Source organism: Egretta garzetta, unplaced genomic scaffold, assembly GCF_000687185.1.
Source record: "Egretta garzetta isolate BGI_Z169 unplaced genomic scaffold, ASM68718v1 scaffold688, whole genome shotgun sequence".
NCBI lineage: Eukaryota > Metazoa > Chordata > Aves > Pelecaniformes > Ardeidae > Egretta > Egretta garzetta.
The window spans coordinates 134,495-155,471 of NW_009260514.1; the positions used below are offsets into that span (position 1 = coordinate 134,495).

Here is a 20,977-nt window from a genome sequence, read left to right on the forward strand (position 1 = left end):
AGCAACAGGTCAATAAAGAAGTAAAGAGGAGGGAAAAAAGTCTGACAGAGTGATCTATTGATTACCCAGGCAGAAAGGCAAAGCCTTCTTAGCCTTGCAGCTAGGCAAGACATTGGGAAACTGCTGTGGGGAAAACCAGCACTGAAAGCTGGGCAAGAGCAGAAACAGGTGTCCAACACAAACAGTAAGAATTTGGACATATTTCTCTGACATATATGGAAATCCACCTGATGTCTTCAGGTAAAAAGGCTTCCAAAACCACCCAGGAGATGTTTCTCTCCCTCTTGCTGCATGTTGAGGCAGTGCTGGGTGAGTTTTGCGGCTGGATGCAGCCCAGATCTATGCAAGTGGGCTGCAAAGCAACCCTGATGATCACGTAGCAGCTTTGCTGGACGGTGCTAACAGGGCAGTGGTCTCCCCTAGACCCCAAACTCTTGTTCTCCGAGCACCACTGGCACAGTGTTAATCCAGCTGTAATTCCAGATGTCACCACTCGGCTCCACCCAGGAGCCAAGCCACTAAGCTCCTTGCAGAGCCCTTGCATGAGCATTGCAGATCCCACTGCTGAATTGCAAAGGAAAAAGAGCAAAGAAAAACTGAAGACTCAAAGAAGAGAGGTGTAAATATATTCCATGCCTAGTCAAGAGCACAAATGCACTGGAAATAATTTTCCATCTACCCTTTAGTGCAAGGAACCCCTAAGAATTAACTGCAACAAGAAGAGTCAATTCCAGAAGCTGCTGTGCTGTTTATGGGGTGCAAGAGGGCTGTGGTGTTTGAAAGCCACTGGTGAGCCATGCAAAGGAGGCTCTTGAGATTAAGGACAATTTTGATGCCCAACTCCAGGACAAGGGCAAGAAAATTGAGCCAGCCTTGTAGAAGCAACAACATTCCCACTGCTTCAAGCCTTGGGTTCAAGCCCTCCTCCTCTAAGCCAGCAGCACATGCAGGGAGCTAGAAATGCAACACATTATTGCACTGCTTTCCAAACACAGCTGGACAACTGTATTACTCAAATCGCAAACCAAAACCACAGGTCAGGCCACACAGGCTATGTTTTTTTTCTCAATCACTTTGCATTACTGAGATGGTTTCTAAGTCCATTTGTTTTAACTTCTTGCATAATCTTGCAGCACCAAGTAGTAAATAGTGTTTATAGTGGAAAAGTAAAGAGAAGCCAAGTCTCCACCTGCTTACTCCATGGCTAGCAGGTACTGCCATCTCTCCCTGTCTTTCAAACCCTTGGACTGTCCATGGTGTCTTTCCAATGGAGCAAGGAGTGAAAAAAAAAATTGCAAACCTGTTCACACAGCCCTGGTTAGGCTTTGTGTCAGAGTGAGAGGTATCCAGACCTCACCTATGGGGCTTGTAATGTAGAAGAAATCCAGGTGATCTGAAAAGGAGAGACCCAGGTGGCATAAACAGTAATTGAGAAATCCTACTGGAAATGCAGAAGTTATTTCTTGGCCCTTCTGTGCCTTGCACCAGGATCGGACACAGATTGTGTGCACCCTTGCATGATGCTCTGGGTTTTATGTCTGTTGTTTTACCAGGCTGAAGTCTTGTTGTCTGAGCATCGTCAGCACAGTGTTAATCCAGCCGCAGTTCCTCATGCTTTTTGGCATGTGTCACGTCCCCAGGTCAGAAACAGCTCCTAGCAGAGGGACCCTGCTTGTTTGTCTCAGTTCTTCGTCCCAGCTTTGGACAAAGCCAAGCTTGGCCTTGAGCAAACTGGCCATCCAGGAAGGGCCAGTTTGAAGCACCACTTCGAGGTAGCCAAATGAAACAAAGGAATCCACGTGCATTCACAAAGTGACTGACAATACAGGGCAATACCAAAATTGGATTTTCCTCCTGTGGCATTAAAACAAACAAGAAGCCAACCCTGCAGTCTAGTCAGGACACAGCACAGGCTGAGAGATGCCAAGAGGTTATCTTGACTCCCCAAAGTGGCATATTTTAGTGTTGAGCTGATGCCAGACCAAAACTTTTCTTTCACAGATCTTCTGCAATGACAAAACTGTGATCTCAGGGCCACAGTGTTCTGGGAATCCAGTGGTGCTCCTAACCCACATACAGTTTCTGATGTGCAAGTCATTTCAAGAGAAAGCCTTTGAGGAATTAATTTCTGTGGGACAATGAATCACCTCACCGCTTTGAATCAGATGTGCAGTTTGTCAGACTTCAAGCACTAACACATACCTCAACAAATACATTAAACGTGCAGCGGATGAGCTGTGCCTTGCCAGGATTTAACTAGCTGTGAGCTGTAGGTACGTTGCTTCGCACGCAGACCACTGGATATCCAGAAATATCATCTCTTGTGACTGAGAAGAAAGGAAAAGCCACGTCCTGAATGTTTTTTCATTCAGCCATGTATAAAAAATTCATTCCCTTTAGAAACACAGAATCATTAAGGTTGGAAAAGATCTCCAAGGTCATCAAGTCCAATCGTCAACCCAGCACCACCATGCCTACTAAATCACATCCCAAAGTGCCACGACAGTGGCACAGCAGTGTCTGGCTACTCTGAATGCATCACCCTGGACGAGGAAGCTTTTAGCTAGGCAGGATGTTCAGGTCAAGAGGCAGAGGTCAGGAGGGGCTGAACTCATCCAAGCTGTGCGCTGAGTCACGTCCCAAAATTTCCTAATCCAGCTATACTTGTAGCAGTGCCCAACACTAATCTAAAAGCCCCATGACAGTTGGAAGATCCCCAGCAGGGACAAACCCTGTGCAGGATCAGGAAGAATTTTGAACCGTAAAGCTACGGATGCAAAAGGCACTTGAAAAAAAGTTACTGACTGCAAGATGTTGAGCTGGAGAGGGCTCATGGCTTACCAGAAAAGCAAAGTTCCTGTGATATTTCCAGAACGGGCAGACAGCCCCTTGCTGTTGGAGTCTCCTTTCGCCCCTTGCTGTTGGAGTCTCCTTTCTGTTTGGAGTCTCCTCAGGGTCAGCAGGGATTAGCCTAGGCTCTGTCACGCATCCTGGAACAAAAAGGCGCAAGTTCTGGTTTTCACTTCACATTTACATTAGCAAGACCATCCCAACACCAAAGGATTCATCAGCCTCACCCATAGCCTTCGTCCTGCTTCCCCACATACAATAAGCCTCATTGCCCTGCTGCTCCTCTGAATAATCGGAAGCAACCTGTGATGCCGCAGGGCCCAAAACAGGGAAACTGGGCATGGCCTACAGCTACAGCAGGAGAAGAAAGTAAAGGATTGAGGAGGAAAAAGGAATCACTGTAAAAATTCATGATAACAGTTTTATTTTGGGTTGAAATCTTATGTAATAATCTAATTTTGGCAAAAATCGGTTTATGTCTCTTTTTCACTTTCATGGAAGCTGAACATTTTTTTTTAATTTGTTTTAAACATTATTTTATGTATTAAAGTGATTAATCAAGGAGTTTCCTTGGCACCTCCCCAGCTTAGTGCACTGAAACAGGAGCACGAACAACGGTGTGGCTCTGGCAGTGGTCTGAACTTGCCCAGGCCAGGGGAAATGCTGTTTCTCCCAGCTTGGCAACTGTGCTCACCTCACACATCATGCCTACCTCTTGGCCAGCTAAAGTGTTCTATCAGCACACAGCACTGACCTGGAAACAAATCACTCCCTGCCTCCTCACCAGAAAAGGCTGACACTGGTCCCAGAGACCATGCTCCCATCTGCCTTCCCTTCTCCCAAAACACTGATTTTAACAGAGCTGACAACATGATCAACGTTTTTGCCACTGATTTCACAGACAATTTTAATTATAGATAGGAAAGAAAAAAAAAGGATTAATGATCCATCCTAGACCTCACCTTATAAATTTTCTTACCTATTTCTGCGACTTTGGCACCTCCCAGAATGTGCTCAAACATACTTTTTCTTTTTTTATAACAGGAATGTGGCATACAAACCTCCGGCCTATACTATGTTTACCATTACTTAGAGAAACCCTTCCCCTGCTCATGTGACGAGTATCTCACCCAGGCACATGACATGATGTCACTGTCTACAGCAGCCAGATGAACTGTCCTGACCGTGATCAAAACCACTGACTTCACAGGTGTCCTATGACTGCAGGCAAAGGCTGTAGCAGACGGTGCTCGCAGGCAAATGGACTGGCTGCAGCAAGGCTGAGTCTCTCTGCTGTGGAGCCTTTCCTGCCGATAGCTGCACACATGGGGCTTTGAGGACAAGGACACGTTTGAAGCGTATCATCTCCAGCCTGAGGAAGTTAGGGCAGGCACTACTGCACACAGGCCAGCAGAGATTCTTTAGCCTTACCAGCCCAGTAAGATCCCCTGTTACACCAGTAAGCTACCTTAGCAGTAGATGTTACACGGTATCAGAGCAAAGTGACATCAACCCCTCTTTTTAGGTGGGGGGGGGAAGACCTGGGAAGAGCCACTTCCCCATCACAAGGCAGCCAGTCACGCTCAACCTTTCCAAAGTGTTGTTCATCACCTGCACTTACGGCCGCACCGCTAAGGAGCTTTTCAAGCGCTCTTGGCTCTAGGGTTGCTCTTGCCACCAGGACAGCAAGTCCACAGCCGCATGGCACATTCTGGAAAGAGAAGAGGCCGAGGAAAAGGCAGACTTTGCCACTTCAAAGCTTAAAGACCCTCATCAGCACAAAAATACAGAAACCTACAGGCCCTGAGGCAGGCTCTGAACATCTGACGGGGTGTTTAACAAAAAGGGGTATCTCAAGCTCTAAAGAGAAAACCCACAACTTGCAGAAAACACTCTTTAGCTGTACTGGGTCATCCAGCATTTTCTACCCACAACAGCAACCATTTAAGAAGCCAAAAAAAATCAGGAGACCCAAACCGCTCCATGATTTGGGGGCACCAACACACGGTGGGCGTTAGTGACAAGACCCAGCCTTTTGCTCTGACACTGGCCGCCTCAGACACGGCCTAGGCAGGGCCTGGCCCCTGCGGGCGCCTCAGACACGGCCTAGGCAGGGCCTGGCCCCTGCGGGCGCCTCAGAGCCGCCAGGCCGGGGCTGCCGGAGGGCTCAAAGCCCCCAGAAGGGCCGAGGCGGCTGAGGGGGCCCCGGGGCGCAGCTCAGCGGCACAGCCCGCCGGCGGGGTGAAGGCCCCGCCTCAGCACCGCTAACAGAGGCGGGCCCGGCGGGAGGCCCAGCCGCTCCCCAGCGGCCCCAGGAAGAGCCGGGCAGCCCCGCGGGGAGCGGCTGGGGGGGGGGGGGGGGCCGCAACCCTCACCCCGCTACTCTTCCCTCCTTTTCCCTTTCCCACCCCCTTCCAGCACAGAGGGAGAATTAAATACAACGCCGAAAAGACCCATTCGTAGCGCGCAAAAAAAAAAAAAAAAAAGCGCCTGACTACCCCCTTCCCTCGCATTTTTGAAGTCTCCCGGCATGCGCATGCGCAAGGCTGGTGTTTGCAGGGCCGCCATGTTGGATAAGGGCAAGAGTGAGGGCAGGAGGCCCCGCCCCTCTCGTGCGGGTATAAAAGGCCGGGCGGGGGCACCCGCGCCTCAGTGTGGCGGTGAGATGTGGTGGGTTTGGGCCTTCTTCTGGTGGGGCTGGGCCGTGCCCCCTCTCTTTTTTTTATGTCCTGTTTTTATGCGTTAGATCTTACTCTTTGTTTGTGTATGTTGTAGGGGGTCTGAGGTTATGGTCTGAAGTACACCGCAGCAGGTGCAGACTGTAGGCCAGGGGTGTTGAGCATGTCTTGGAGGGCCCCAAGGGGTCTGCAGGGCCTGGGGGTGAAGGAAACCTCCCCTGAGGTGAGTGGTGAAACCCTGGCAGGGCTTGCCCAGAGAGGGGGTGGAGGCCCCATCCCTGGGAACATTCCAGGCCAGGTTGGACAGGGCTGTGAGCAACCTGATGTGGTTCAAGATGTCCCTGCTCCTGCAGGGGGGTTGGGCTGGGTGACCTCTAGGGGTCCCTTCCAACCCAAAACATTCTATGGTTCCTCTGTTTGTTGCTACTGTCTGTGTATTACACAGCTTTACTTGAAGGCAAATGAGCAAACACACTAATGGGCCTAAACCAGCTTAAGGTTTTTCCTCTTTAGAGTGAGAAATAATGGCCTAAAAACTCAGCTTGAGGGAGCTCAGAAGAAGGCCATGTAGTCCAGCATCTCCAGTTCAAAGCTGTGTGAGCCAGGAGTTCAAACCAGGGGACTCTCAAGGTATGCTTTAGGTGTGTATGAGTGCTGGGTTTTGTCAAAAAAAGGTTTGCAGGAGGAATTAATGAGCCTGAGTAGATGGACCCATGTGTCTCGGGGCTCCCCCGAACACTTGGCAGTTGTTACAGTCTCATGAAATGCAGCTGCTTGCGATGAAAGGCACCAGCTGCTTTGCACTGGGAAGGGATGGAAACTGTAGGGAGAATTCAAAATATTTTAGCAATAAGGGCTTCAGAAACTTAAATAGTAAAAAATAACTGAGGGTTTTTTTTTTTCCCCTGTTCTGAGCATGCAGTCAGGTCTGGCTCTGGCTTATGGCACGACACTTCACTGAGGGAGCATCGGTTTGAGAAGGATGACGGCCCTGCTGTTCCTTGTAGGTGGTAGGTGATTTCCTAGTTTGATTCTGGCTATTTGGCTTTAGTATCCAAAGTGACTGCAAGCTCATAGAGACTAGGTAGAAGCAAGACTAAAGCAATTGTATAATGGAAAAGTCTTAAGATCAGCTTTCCAGTCTTTAAGTGCTTTGTACTTAAATATGGCACTGAGCTCTCTGCAAACAGATGGTTTGACCTTACTTGTCAGAGCGGGTTGGGCTGCGAGTCGCTGAGTGTTTGTCTGGGAGCGGAGTGGGGTGGCCATGCCATCTGGTGCGTGGCTCTGGACACACTGGATCCTGCTGATTGTCAGCTTTTGGGATGGATTTGGCATTGATACAAGTAGCTCCCTGGCAGCACCTGTGTGGTTCAGAGCCCAAGTGATAAAAAGCGGCTCTTGGAAGGGAAAAGGCTTGGTGTGGTGGTGTTGTGCCGTCGGATGCAATCACACAATTTAGAATAAACCCCTACATTTTAAGGAATCGTCCTGTGATGGCTGTGACAAATGGCTGGAGGAGACCAAATGGAGTTTGTTCTCCTTACATCTGTGGCATTTAAAAGCCAGTGGGCCGTGCAGTGTGTATTTTGTTTTGCGTCATCATGCCAAAGTCAAGTAATTGATGGGACCAGTAACAATCTACATGAGAGCATTAAATGCCTTGGGAAGATGAAATGGACCCCAGGGAGCCTTTGGCATCTGTCATTGACGCTTTTGGGAAGGAGGAGAATACTGATTGCTGCGCAGAGCTTGACCTAGGGTGGCTTTTGTAGCCAGGGCATGTGGGTGAATATTCTGGCCTCTGATGGGGCTAGGTGTTTGTGAGCCATGACACTTTCTGTGCCTCAGTTTTGCTGTTGTAAAGGAGGGCACTGCAGGTTGTAGGCACAGGGCAGGTTGCAGCTACAGACTTAGAGAGGGACCCGTCTGGCTGGGCTGGTGCAGGATGTACCATTTCCTCTGAACAAAAAAATGACTTGTTGATCAGATGGTGGGGTGGCAGGGTTTCAGGTGGAGGGGGCGTGCTTGGAGGGCAATGTGCACAGCAAGGCAGCAGACCTCCCCTTCTGTCCCTGCTCTGCCTTGGTTTCTGGGTGAGTCACATCCCTTCTGTCCCTACGTGCAGCCAACAGGAGAGCTATGGGATTCAAGTGGAAATTTGGGCTGTGCTGCCATGGCCCACCCTGGCACCAAATGTGGATTAGAGCCAAAGGTTCCTGCTCCTGGACAAATAACTGTAGTCTCTAGCAGGCAGGAACATGCTGAGCCCCAGGCTGCTTACTGCATCCTTGCCCTTTCCCGGCTGTATCCCCTGGGACAAGCCACCAAATCCCAGTGTCCCATGGAGGCAATATGGTAATGAAAAGGGGACAGGAGGGATGAACCCTGCAACATGCTGGCTGGTGCTTCTGGGGAGCTGTTGGTAGGAAGAGCATGCAGACACACTCAGGCTTTTTATAATCAATAGATTGATCCACCTTTAATCTCATGGGATCCTGGGGAAGCCTTGGGCTAGGCTGGATGGAGGGAGCAAGAGCTTTGTCTCAGCCAAGGCCAGCAGTGCAAGGGGGAATCTTCTGGCTCAGAGCTTTAAAAAGTTGCCGATTACAGAATAAAATAGGTTTGAGCCCAGCCTGGGTTGTTGTGGAACTGGTAGCAATGCTCTTTCTGGGAGAGGTGATGAGCCTTAAAGCCCTTCATTCACACGCAGGAAATCTTCAGCGATATAAGTTGGGGACGGTCGTCATCTCTTCATGTCTCTGCATGGGAGACAAGCTTGCGTGGGAGTGTGGGTTTGCAGAACTCTAGTTGTGGATTTCTGCAGAGCTTCACAAGAGGGCAGAAAACTGCTGTGGAAATGCATGTGTGGCTCTGGGAGCCTGACGGTGACTTTCTGATGGAAAATTCTTAGGCATGCTGTGGTCTGCTCAGAGGCAGAAGTGTATTGTGGATTTGCCAGGAGAGCTGGTGTAAACATGGAGCAGAGAGCAAAACCAAGAGAAGCCTCCCTGCCACAAGCACCCTGCATGAACAGTTGTGCATTTCATATGAGCAGTCTCACAGCTATCCTCATCCCTCTCTCTCCTGGGGAGGGCAAAGGGGATTTATTCCAGATACAAGTATGGGAAAAGTGGGAAGGAGAAATGAAGCTATAGGAGGATGCTTAATCAGGGTTGTGGGAGGTTGGAGAAGGTGTGGTTGGATGTGGTGGTGTAGCTAGCCATTCCCTCACTTTAGCTGGCTAGAGTTCAGCCCCTCTTGTCCCAAACACGCTGCTGCTCCTGTTTCCAGCAGTTCCCAAACAGGAATTGTTATTTACACCAGTGTACTGGCCTGGAAACTGGTGTGATGGAGGGGGAAGATACATGTTCTCCCTGGTGCATGCAAACCTCCAACTATCACCAGACATGCATGGTGAACTGTCTGGGGAGACCCATTGCCTTGAGCGCCCACAGCAGCTCTCAGGGCAGCTGCTCTTCGCTTTGCTTAGATCTAGCCTAGGGAAAGCCCTGCTATGGCCAGGTCAAAGCAACCAGCCTCAGCCCTGGGGAGCTCCATGTTTGCCAGCATCAAGGAAGCCCTAGGAGGAATTTGTTATGTGCAAAACTAAAGTCATCACCCGTGTGAACAAGTGCCTGACCCCTGCTTCCCCAGCTCCTGTCAGGGTACCCAGGGTGTTTTGGGATGTGCTGTGTCTGGCACTGCAGGGAGAAGCAGCCAGCAGTCGAGCTTGTCCTTTGCAGGTTTCTTTCCTGCAGCTGAGCCCCAGGCAGCCCTTAGCCCAGCACCCTGGGTCAAATGAGCATCTTTGAATCTTGACAAGGAGGTGGAAGCTGGGAGTGCTGATTTTTCACTCCTTTTCCTAACAAGCTCATTGAGCCTTGGGCTCTAACTACTCAGTAACAAATTTCTCTAGGGCTGGGATGGGTGTTGAGCGTTGTTTTCTTTTTTCCCCTGCTTCTGCAGCAGAGAGGACAACCTTTGGCTCTGGGTATTTATGCTCCCCTCCATTCATTGTCTATAGGAAAGGAGTCGTGGCTTGCATCCTCCCTGCTGCCTGTAGCACCTAGACAACACCCACTCGCTCACTGTGGGAGCAGATGGTGAACTGCACGGAGCAGACGGCTGCCCAAAACCAGCGTATGGTGTAACCCTGCAGGGCAGCCACTGGGTGGGGAGTGCTCCAGGTTGCAAACCGGCACGATGGGGAGCAGGGCAAGGCTGGATCCAGTGCACCAAGAATTAATCTTACCCTGCTTAAGTGCTGGGAAGGTGCTGGGGAAATGCAGCAGGGATGTTTGGACCTGAGCAAAGCGAAGTCTTATCTCTTAAACCCTCATCTGTGAGGTGGGATTTGCCTGGGATGTCCTGGCAGCCAGGCTGATTCCTGGGGAAGTGTAGAGCTTGATCCAGGGCTGGTGGCACCTGGGCCACCAGTTTTTCCTAGTGGTGACTCTGGCCTGGAGGTGGAACTTGCTCATGTGGATCTGCTTTAGGAAATCAGTGCCAAGGTGTTTAAAATAATCTACAGGCCAGTTTCACTTTTTTAAAGGAACTAAAAATAAATCTTTAGTTGTAAAGCAAAATAAAAACACTGCCATCTTTCATTCCAGTTATTATACAGTAGCTGGCATTCTTTAGACAAAGCTTAAAATAACCATGAACATACCAGTGAAAATAAATGGGTGAGTCATGTTTGTTAATGCAGGATTAGAAGTATTGCTCTTGGCTCTCCTACTGTGTAACATCGCGTTGTGCTCTCAAGCAGATACAAGGTTTTGGCCAGCCTGGTGAAAGAAAATTTGGGATCCATCAATTCCAGGTCCTCCTGAAAGGGACCTGTGTAAGGAGGCTTTAAACCAGGGACTGTTTTTTTGTTTATTTGTACAGTCCTTGGCACTGTGGTGGTGTTAAGCACTGTGTAGTGTGAACTGTCAGGAGTTAGGCTTGTGCCTTGCTCTTGGGCTATGCAAGCCTGATTTTGGGGGGGTTAAATGGGCAAACTCGCTCAAATACTCATTTCCAAAGCTGCTGTGAGCTTGCCTGGCTCCTGCACTCCTCTCTGCTCCCCCTTTGCAGCTCTCCTCCCTGGGGCAGGAGTTGAGATAGGAGGAGGGTGGTACCAGTGTGGCAGTTTCAGAAGTTGCTCATGGGCTTCAGGCTGTGTGGGGTTCATCATCTGCTCTTTGGCTACGAAGACCCCAAACTTCCCCTTAGGATGGACTACTATTGCTGGCATTTGGCTCTCTGCCTCCTGCCTGCAGTTGGATGCCAAGGAGGGCCAGCAAGGTATCATGAAGATCACATCTCAACCTTTTTGGGGGCTGCTGGAGAGGGTGGACAGAGCAGCTATGGAAGCGGAGAGCAGTGACCCATGCAATGTGCTGTTGGGCATGGCCTGCTGGCTTGATGTCTGTCAGTCAACTCACTGTGGCCAAAGCAATGGGAATTTGTGACCAGCAGGAGAAATGCTGTGGTTTTCACTGTGAGTTGCACTCCTGGAGGTTTTAGGGTGGTTTAGGGAGACATCAGTGTCTATGTGGAGCAGCTGTGATCTCCAGGGCTTAATGACTTTGACAGCCCAGCTCTGCTGAATCTTGCTGGTGCTCTGGAAGGAGCTACCTTTCTGACTGCCTGGAGGTGACTGTCCCTGCAGGAGGGACAGCTTCGTGCTCACACGTGTCTGCATCCCGCTGCCACGGTTCACAGCCTGCCCTGTTAGCACAAGCTGCACATGACAGTGATGGAAGTCAGGCAGTGACATGCGGCAGCTAGGGAGGCAAGAGGTGGTGGTGGTGGTGGCTGGCTGTGTTATGTGGTGGGGGCAGAGAGCTGCCGGAGGCAGCAAGCACAGTGTACTGGCCTTTTGTGAAAGCACAGATCGGGGCAATCAGGAGGGACTCTGGGAGAGATGTGTTGTGGCTAATGTGGAAGACAGAGAGCAACGATTCAAGCAAGCAACTGGTCAAGGACCTTTCTGAAGGACCTATAGTGAGACGTGAAGCAGAGTCGCAGCTGAACTGGAATCCACAAAATCCATCTGCATTCAGGTACAGGCCCGCAACTGCCCAGGGCACGTCCTGAAACCTGCTCTGAGGGTATCAAATGGTGCACGGTGGAGCTCAGCTCCTCCTTCAGGTGGTTTACACTGTGTATGGACTTCAGCATCATCCTCTTCTAATCATCCACCTGTGGGCTGGCAAATGGGAAATATGGGGTGCATGTTGCCCCCTCCCCTTCATCTTTTCTGATATCAGCCTCCTCCCACAAGGGGGTTTCCATATCTTCCTCTTTTCATGTCTTTAAATATCCTAGTCCAAATATAGGCCAGCAAGAGGGATTGCTTATACTTCTAGTTAAGAAAGAAACCCAACCCACCAGGGACAGGTAGCACCGCCTGGTGCAGCATGATTGCTCCTGTATTTCTAGCAGGATGCTCTTTGTTACATGTTGTGGCTGTAGGTCCTAGATCGGGGCAATCAGGAGGGACTCTGGGAGAGATGTGTTGTGGCTAATGTGGAAGACAGAGCAACGATTCAAGCAAGCAACTGGTCAAGGACCTTTCTGAAGGACCTATAGTGAGACGTGAAGCAGAGTCGCAGCTGAACTGGAATCCACAAAATCCATCTGCATTCAGGTACAGGCCCGCGACTGCCCAGGGCATGTCCTGAAACCCGCTCTGAGGGTATCAAATGGTGCATGGTGGAGCTCAGCTCCTCCTTCAGGTGGTTTACACTGTGTATGGACTTCAGCATCATCCTCCTCTAATCATCCACCTGTGGGCTGGCAAATGGGAAATATGGGGTGCATGTTGCCCCCTCCCCTTCATCTTTTCTGATATCAGCCTCCTCCCACAAGGGGGTTTCCATATCTTCCTCTTTTCATGTCTTTAAATATCCTAGTCCAAATATAGGCCAGCAAGAGGGATTGCTTATACTTCTAGTTAAGAAAGAAACCCAACCCACCAGGGACAGGTAGCACCGCCTGGTGCAGCATGATTGCTCCTGTATTTCTAGCAGGATGCTCTTTGTTACATGTTGTGGCTGTAGGTCCTCAGCTTGTGCTGCTCAGGACAGACACAAGCTGAGAACTAACCGCCCTGGGAGGAAAATCGGGGGGGAAAAAAAATGACTGAAAACTAATCTCAGAGTGCTGCTGCATGTTGCTGACAGAAAGCATTAGTGTTTGGTTCCTGGGATAGAGGTTGGCTTCATTAGAGAAGTTAGTAGTGATGCATATTAATTGAGGAGGAACACATTTTTGTTATTTATGAAGGAGAGTAATGCTTTTTCATATGAATATTTAATCAAGGACCCCCCTCCCCCCTGTTTAATTTTTCTTCCTTGTTTCAGCCAAGTTCAAGTGCATTCCTGGGCAGAAGGAGCCAGACTGGCTGCTGTGCCATCTAAAAAGCCAGCCCTGCATTGTGACCTCCTCTCTCTCAGGGGCTTAACGCTTCCCCTTGTAGCTATCTAATTCTGCTTTTATTATTGCTAATGTGCAAGGGGTTGGAGCACCTGGTCTGGTCTGAGCATTCCTCCCATCCTGCTCCTGATGTTGGCTGTGAATGGTGCTCAGGCCCCGTGAGGCTGTCCAAAACCTCTTTATTCTGCAGAGATTGAAAATCGGTTTGAAACCCCATTCCCAGCCTGGGTTTCTGTATCAGATGGGGCAGGATGGTGACATTTAAAGCCAGCAACAGAGTTGAGATGCCTTTTACTAGAAGAGGTTCAGCTGGGGCTGGGTGTCCCCCAGGAGAACAAGTCTGCCATCTGCTTTCCTCAGTGCCAAAGGGGTTTGACACTAAACTTCCTCAGTCATTTTCAGTAGAAATGCCTTGAGAAATGATTCTTCCCTCCTTCCTCCAGGTGTTGGTTTTATCCCTTTGGAGTTCTGGTGGAGAAAACCGCAAGAAATGTCAGGACAACCCCACTTGGCTGGAGCTGAACATTTTGGAGTGACACAAAGTGGCCTCTTCTAATGTCCCCTGGCAGAGCAGAGGAGAGCCCTTGGTGAGGCCTCTAGCCCCTGGCTGCCTGGCCACAGCCACCTTACATCCATTTCAGCTTGGCAATCAGGGTGCATCAGGCTGCTTTGTGTTGATGTGATGGAGTCAAATGCGATTGAGTCAGATTGGACCTTTGGCCAACAGGGAGGATGACTCCTTCCTCTCTTCTCTTTTGAGCTCCAAAACAAAAGGGAAGAAGCCGGAGGCTGCTCTGCAGTTGCAGTCATTAGGGCTGTTCTCCTGCTTCCTTGACAATGTGTTAATTGCTTGCCTGGCCAGCGGGTCTGCTGGGCTGCTTGCTGCAGGAGACTGCTGGGGCTTTTTTGTTGTTGTTCCTCTTAGAAAGGAGAAATAAATATCTGCAAGGAGCCTTGTGCTTTTCCCCATCCTTCCTGTGTTCAGTGAGAAATGGGGTGTATTGAACTTGTGCTCCAGATGCCCAGAGAGCAGGAGAACCACTATGCCCCTTGTATCCCTTCTACATGCACAACTTTGGGAAGCAGGGGAGGCAAATTCCCTCTTTGCCAGGACTGAGGATGGATGCTGCTCCCTCTCCTGTTGGGGTAGTTTGGATCCATGTGCAAGGTTCCCGCATTCCTTTTCTCTTAACCCTTGCAAAGTAAAAAGGAACTGGCACCTCACAATGAGCAATGTCTTGCAAAAGAGGAATTTAAACTCCACTGGGCAGCTCTCTGATGGCAATAAGCTCCTGTGATTGCATCCCCTCTGCTGATGCAATGGCCCAGAAGTCATCTGAGCTGTCTCGCCAGTCAGCCTTGTGTCGGCAAGCTGCATGCTTTGCTACTGCCTTGGGGGACTGTCAGCACAAAACGGGCTAGGTTATTACGGGTGACAGCCTTGTCACCCCTCTGATAAATCATGTACCAGCATGGTATCGATTGTGCTTAAATTCACTGAAGACAATAAATGACCCATCTCTCTAGTGGTTGTTTTTTTTTAATGGAGAGAATGGTCTTGCTGTTAAAAATCCTGCCTTGGGTCTATCAGGAGCCAAGTCTATTGGGCAGTTTCTGCTCACCTTGGCTGGCTGCATGTTTTTCTCCTGCCCTGGAGCTGTGGTGGGGCTGGTGGGTGGCTGTGTGCAATGCTACACGGAGGCGGCAGATTCCCCGCTTTGCCCGTGGACAGCTCTGATGAGGTTTGGCAGCCCAGAAGAGCAGCCTCCAACTCCTTGCCGAATGTTTTTCTTTACTTTGTGTGGTTTGGCTAGATTGTAACCCCCAGAGGTGGGGGCAGACTGAGAAGACTTTCAGAGGGGGAAGTGTGTGGGCTGGGCCAGTCTGGGTGTCCCTTCACTCCTGTTTCTCCTTTGGGGCTGCACTAGGGTTTAATTTGTCCCCCAGAGGAGGATTTCTTTCTCCTGTCCCCCTTCCCAGGTGGTGCAAATGCTTGCCATTTACTCCTGACATGGGTTTTGGGGATAGATTCCCATAAAGCATGGAAGCCCCTGAAATCTAGGAGAAATGGTGAAGCTGTTTTGGCTGGTCTGAGCTCAGAGCTTCTCCATTGCATTGAGGGCACTGTATGACTTATGTCTCAGGAGGAACATGAGGTAGAAGGCTGAGGTCACGCCCAAATCCTACAAAAACCATCAGCACTTTTCCTGCAGACTCTCCAAGGCAGGCAATACCCTTTGGTCCCATTTATAGCAGAGTCTAGCTGTGAAAACGCTCCATCAGGGAGCAGAGGTTGGACCTCAGCCCAAGGGTGTTGAAATTCATCTCTAGCGAGGATGAAGAAATGTGCTGGAAGGACCTCGCTTAACAGCACCCACCCCAAGCAGATGATATGATTTCCTGCGTAGTTCTTTCTTGCAGAGACCTGCTGGCCCTATAGACTTCCACAGGGCGTGCTTGTATAGCTGTTACATTAGGTAGGGATTTGAGAGTATAGGAAACGCTGGAAGTTGCCCTCTCCTAGACTTGGATGAGTCTGTATCGCTGCACTATGAGTTTGAGGATGGATCCTATATGCTCTTTGCACCAGGGCTTACACCAGCCTTCCTCCCCCTGGAGCTGGCCATGGGCGGTGAGGGTGGCAGTGCAGGAGGAGGCTCCTTTCCATGCCCTGCTGAAGCGACACATTCCTGTCGCTCTTGATAAAGTGTCAACAAAGTCCTCAGCAGGAGGAGCTGCATTATGGTATCGTAGCTTAAATGCCAACCTGCTTGGTGCTCATTGACTAGTTCTGTTAGCACTAGCTGTGGGACACGGAGAACCCCCTCCTGCCTCCGTGCCCCTGCGAGCGTGCACCGTGAAGGGTTTATGTAGGAAATAGAGCAGAAGGAATTGAGCATAGCATGTGTTCCTTCTAAAGATAGCATGCTGTAGCTTGCATCAAGGATCCTGCCACACTCAGCATCCACAACAACTCCGTCGCCCTCCCTTTGCGACGGGTCTCCCGGCACGCTGGAAGGATGCCAGACCCGGAGTTCCTGGGACTTTTCTGCCCTGCTGCAGTGGACTAGAAAACGTATACATAGAACACGAAAACACAGGCGGCGGTGGTGGCTGGGGTGCTCGCTGGGCGCTGGCACTGCAGGTGTGGTTTGGGGGGCTCTGCAACACCCTGCCATAAAGTGGGGTGCAGAGCACAGGGCTATTTGAGCCTTATCTGAGTCCGGCTGTGTCACCTGCGTCGCAGCACTGATATGCAGCCTCTGCCAGAGCAGAGCACAACCCAGCCCTCTTTTATGGCCTTAACATTGGCTGGTGGCCTCACGTGTCACTTAAATCAGCTCCAAGGCTATGACAGTACGTCCCCAAGGTTCTTTTACGGGTGTAGCTTGATTTTCCCACCTGAGCCCCATTTTCCCTCACCACCCTGGGTATCGATGTTGTACTGGGATTCCCTGCACTCAGGGAACCCTGTGGAGGCTGGCTGCAGGTGCCGTCGGGCTACCAAAGCAGATGCAGGATCTGGGCCCAGGATTTCTGCGGGATTGTTCAGCGCGTTAAATCCAACCATGCTTGCTTGCCTGAAGGTCCTCCATCTGGCATGCTGAGTCTGAGCTCGCCAGGCTGTTGCTGCTGAGAAGGGATGTGGCAAAGGGAATGCGAGCTGGGAGAGGTGTTTGTCTTCAAAGCAAATCTCAGGCCGTACAGGTCGTGAGTCTTGGGCTGCTGTGTGTAACTCTGCACCTCCACAGTTGCAATGGTGGAGAATCACAGGGTCTCTCCAGCTATTCAGCACCTTATTTTGCATTAAAATTTGTAGGGGCTGGACTGTTTTGGGGACCTAGCTGTGATTCGTGGTATCCCTGTGCAAGGTGTGTGGAAATAGATAGTCACCATGAAAAGCTGGCCCTATGGGAAAGGTGGGAGCAGGAGCTGACCCCCACCTTTTGCAATTAAAAGGAAGAAACCAGAGTCTTGTAGCTCTCCCTCCTATGAAAATCCCCCATATATCCATATGGGATTGCAGAGCTCTGCCCTCTCCAAACAGCTGGGCCAGCCCCTGCCGCAGAACGGGATGAGGCTGACAGCTTTGCAGCGATCAAGAAACCAGAAAGAAAGAGGAAAAGACAGACAGTGTACCTAGGGAAAAAAAAATAATCATGTCAGGTCACGTTAAAGCAAGAGAATCACTCGCTGCAGGCCTGAAAGGAAAGGACTGTCTGGGGTGAGGTCTCGTGGGGTTTGAAACACGTCCAGCCGTGCCCGCAGAAGGGATTTGCATTCATGTGGCTGTGGACGTGCTGGATGGCGTCTCGCTCTTTCCATTTTGGGAGCTTGGGTGTTGAGATGAGGAAGGAGCATCCCTTGCTGTGGGTTTCGTTATGAGGGAAGCGCAGGTTGGGGTACAGCAGAGAGCAGGAGGTGTTGGAGCATGTAGCGCGGACTGGAGACATCCCCGGGGTGTCTGGTCCATCAGACAAGTTGTTAACTCCGTTCTCACTAGTGCTGCACCGGGGGTGCTGAGCATTGCGGGTGGTTCCCCACTGAAGTGTGCCATGAAGAGGTGGGGAAGCATCTCCTTAGGGGCAACAGCCCCATCCGAACATATTTCCGCTGGGCTTTGGGTCCAATCCAAGCTAAAATGAAGCTCTCAGACCCATTCCTCTTGCTCTGTGAGGGTGTCACAGAGTTGAGCATTAAATGCACAACCAGGTGGAAAGGCAGCAGCCCTGAAACCTTCCCTCAACTACCTTCGTCTACCATAAATTCTCCCCTAGGCTCGAGTTTTCGTCGATTGCTGGATTTTAGTGTTTACCATCGCCTGCCCTCCCAGCCTCTCCCTGCTGGGATCCGAATACCCGCACCTCTGCTTTTTGTCCTGGTTTTTGTGCTCGGTTGTTTTCTCAATCCAAACATGGTGCAACAAAATTGCGTTTACCAGGGATTAGCTGAGCTAATCCTATAAATGTGGTTTTACTTAGTTAGCAGAGGCAGGTCAGCATATAGGGCTTTCTCTTTTGCTGAACCAGGTCTGCCAAAGGGTTTGGGGATCCCCCCTACAAATGAAAGGATGGGCTTCTGGGGAGACAAGCGTTTTCTTGTTCTTAGGATTATTTTGATGAGGATAAGGAAAACAGTGGTGGTCCCTGCCTGGGCTTCCAGGTTCAATATCCCCTTTTTTGACTTTCCTGTCTTTGCAACCTCCAATCACTGCAGAATTAATAGAAGAATTATTATGAAAAATAAACACAACCCCGCTTAGCAGGACGGGGTTGGCCACTACTGGGCTGGAGTCCCTGTTGACAGGATTTTTAAGTTTTCTGAAACAACATGTGCTGCTGCGCTAGCACTGTGGGTTTATTGTCTGCTTAGTTTTGCTTCTGTATTAACAACCCTTCCAAATGCCAGAAGACAAATAACTCCCAGCCAGGAGGGAGCTGAGCACAATGTGTCTTCTCATGGCAGGGCTGGTGGGGCACATACCTTTCCCCTCCGTGAGTTCAGCTGTGCGCCCGGGTGTGTAAGTTGGCGGGGTGGGTAGAAATGCGAATGGAGCCGCTGGAATGGGGACGGGAGCAGTCACCTCTGGGCTGGGCACGGAGATCTGCTCTTGCCGAGCAAGCAAGTTTGGGTGGTGGTGTCCGGGTGGCGAGATGGAAGTGGTTGAAGATGCTGTCATCAGGCACCGGTGACACCGAGGGGTGATGGAGATTTGCAGGTTACTGAGCACACGATACTCTAACCCCTGAGAAACCATCAGCTCTCCCATCCCAAGCTCTCCTCCATGCCCCAGGCAGGATGGGATGGGATGGAATGGAATGGGAAGGGATGGGATAGGATTGGATGGGAAGGGATGGGATGGAATAGGATGGGATGGGACGGGACGGGAAGGGATAGGATGGGATGGGAAGGAATGGGAACGGAAAGGAAGGAAAGGGAGTGGAAGGGAAGGGATGGGATGGGATATGAGAAAGGGATGGGGTAGGATGGGAAGGGGAGGCTGCTTTCTCCATGTGTCTGTGATGACTCAGGTTGAAAGTGTGAGCGTTGTTCCTGTTGCACAGCTAAACACGTGGCTGCACTCTGATGGGCTGGCCGTCTCCACCTTCTCACTGATGCTGTGTTCACACTGCTGAAAATTTGGAAAATGAAAAACACCTCTCCAGCAGTTGCACGGCAGCACCTTAAAATAGAGGCGTGCTGGTGTGTCACATATCCCCCATCACATCTCACCTGGTGAGATGATGCTGGCCAGGTGCTGGGGTTGGGAATGGATCCTGCTGCAGCATGAGCGATGGAAGTGGGGAGAATTCAGCTGTCCTTGTGCAAAACCAACCAAAACAAGCAGCTCCCCCAGCAGCTGTATGCATGTGCCTTGCTGGGCTGAGAGGTGCCTGTGGTTCAGTGGCAGGGACATTGAGGTCAGATCTGCTCATGGTTCCTGAGATGAGGCTGCTGGAGGAAATCCTTGTGCCTCAGTTTCCTGTCTCTAAAGCAAGGTTAGCACTTTCAGCTGTAGCTTTTTGAAACAAAAGTGGTCTTTCAGTAGGTGTGTAGGCAAGACCTGACACAGTGGGTGGCAGAGCCTGGTTGGAGGACTTTTGGGTATGGAGCAAGGGTGGATACACTCCGCTCTTACTGCGGTGGGGGTTACCAGGATCAGTCCACAGAAGAAGAGGTTGCCCCATTGCATGCAGGACTGATAAAAGGGCCAGAGGTGTCTCCTTACCCTGCTGGGGATGCATGTTGGATGCTAGCAGTGATGCAATGCTGTCCAAGAGTTCCAGGAAAGCTCTCCAGGAGTTACCGGCACATCTTGTGGTCAGCCAGGACCTGTGGCAAGGAAGGACAACCTCCCCTTGCTGTGGGTCCGTGGCAGAAGCTCGGGGCATCGCTGCAGTCAGTTTGTGCCATTTGGTGCCCTATCTTCATCCCAGTGCCAGATACTCTGTTGAGGACCCGGGGGGTGGGTTTGCTTGTTTGCTGCCCTTCATTTTCCAGCTCTTGCTAGAGAGTTTGCAAGATGTTTTGTTAATTTGGGAAGGGATAAATGTGTTTGGGTGGAGGCTCTGCCACAGCCAGGCTGCCTGATACTGCGTGACTATCGTAGATGTATCAGAGATGCAGGGGCCAAATCTAAGGCCTGGCCCTGGATTTCTGTGTCGGGGCTGTTCAGCTGCGTTGTTGAACTTTGGAGAAAGGGTTTTTCTCAAAGCCAGTGCCTGGATCTCTCAGGCTTTTGGGAGTGTCCATTTGAGGCAAGCAGGGCTGGCAATCAACGGTGCCAGCTTCGGTTCGTCTCGACTCACTTAATGGAATTTATAATCAATTTTCTTAACAGCCTTGGGTCTGAATGGCCTCCTAAGGACTTGAATTCTGCAAGTGCCAATTCTGCGAGTGCCTTAGGAAGAACAAAGACTTGTCATTCTCCTAGCAGCTTCCTTTGCAAAGAAAAAAACAAGCCGCCTTCTCCCAGCTGTGACTATACAATGAACAAAAAACCAAGGTGCAAAACATTTTGTACCAAATCTTGTCGTTAATGATATTGGTAGAAATGACAGGCTTTGAATAGATATAAAAGTGGGCTGTTAGGACCCAGAAGGATGCAGCTGGTGCCTCGTACAATGGAAAATAAGCCGGCTGGCAGCAGGCTAGCCGTGGGGTTACCGATGAGAAATGAAAGATGGTATCAGCTTCCTTCAGTGTTTCCCTATCAGCTGCTGCAGATGGACATATGGAGTTTAACCACCTCTAGATAATGCGGAGGTTAAATAGACTTTTCTCTTAGAGGAGAGCATTCCTCAAATTGCAATTACGCCTGGGAAGGAACAAAGGCTCGTATCAGTTGGATATTTCTGCAGCGGGGATATTTGCATCTGATTTTAATGCACGCAGCTCTGTAAGAGAGTCTGGTTGGGAGCTGAAGGCGTCTGGGGGAAGACTCAGGGAAATCTGTGAGGTTTTCTGCTTTCTGGAAAACATCTCCATGCTTGTCACATAACATCCCCCCTACCCCCCCC

The 20,977-nt window shown here is 50.4% G+C and overlaps 1 long non-coding RNA gene across 1 annotated transcript in view; it reads left to right on the forward strand.

Moving 5' to 3' along the window:
- Window positions 1-5,584: 5,584 nt before the first annotated feature.
- LOC118452872 overlaps window positions 5,585-20,977 on the forward strand; it is an 18,307-nt gene continuing 2,914 nt past the window's right edge. The window contains exons 1-3 of the long non-coding RNA XR_004842745.1: window positions 5,585-5,751; window positions 6,042-6,158; window positions 6,451-6,538. This is a non-coding gene — a long non-coding RNA (uncharacterized LOC118452872). The remainder of the gene's footprint in view (window positions 5,752-6,041; window positions 6,159-6,450; window positions 6,539-20,977) is intronic.